Raw genomic sequence first — 699 nt, forward strand, 5'->3', positions numbered from 1 at the left:
TGCCGGCGGGCCCGGGACCACTGTGAGCTCCGGACTTGTCGTGCGTGGAGTTGCGCGCTGGGCGCTCCGAGCAGGCCGGCCCGCCGACTGGTGAGTCATGCGGCTCTGGATTTGAGTCCCAGCTCGGGCACTTGCCAGCTCTGTGGCCTTCGGGGAGAGCTTCAACCTCTCTGTGCTGCAGCGTGCTCATCTGCACAGGGGCTACTCTGGCGTATGGGATAGGCTTGGCGATGGCTGTCCACCCGTTTACGTCTGGAAGAAGGCGCCCCGGACTCGGTAGTGTGGGTGCCATCTGGGGGGTACTCCGGGTCGGGCGAGGGGTGAAAGGGGCTTTTGCCCTTTATGTGTCCATATGTCGTGTGAATTTTTAAACAAGTTATGCATGTATTAATGTTAAAAATAAATAATGTATGTAAAATGGCTGACATAGAGTAGATGATAAATGGGCACTGCTGTTGTAGAACTTTTACTTTTCAAGTGGGCCGGTGACTTGTGCCATAATCCCAGCACTTAGGAAGTGAGGGGATTGCCTGAGGTCAGAGGTTCAAGACCAGCCTGAGCGACACGGTGAGACCTCGTCTCTACAATAAATTAAAAAACCGGGGGCTCGGTGGCCATTGCCTGTGGTTCCAGCTACTTGGAAGGCTGAGGCGGAAGGATCACCTGAGCCCAGCGGGTAGAGGCTGCGGGGGCCGGGAG

Source organism: Carlito syrichta, unplaced genomic scaffold (genome assembly GCF_000164805.1).
Source record: "Carlito syrichta isolate Samal-C Ts95f unplaced genomic scaffold, Tarsius_syrichta-2.0.1 Scaffold123344, whole genome shotgun sequence".
In the NCBI taxonomy this organism is placed as follows: domain Eukaryota; kingdom Metazoa; phylum Chordata; class Mammalia; order Primates; family Tarsiidae; genus Carlito; species Carlito syrichta.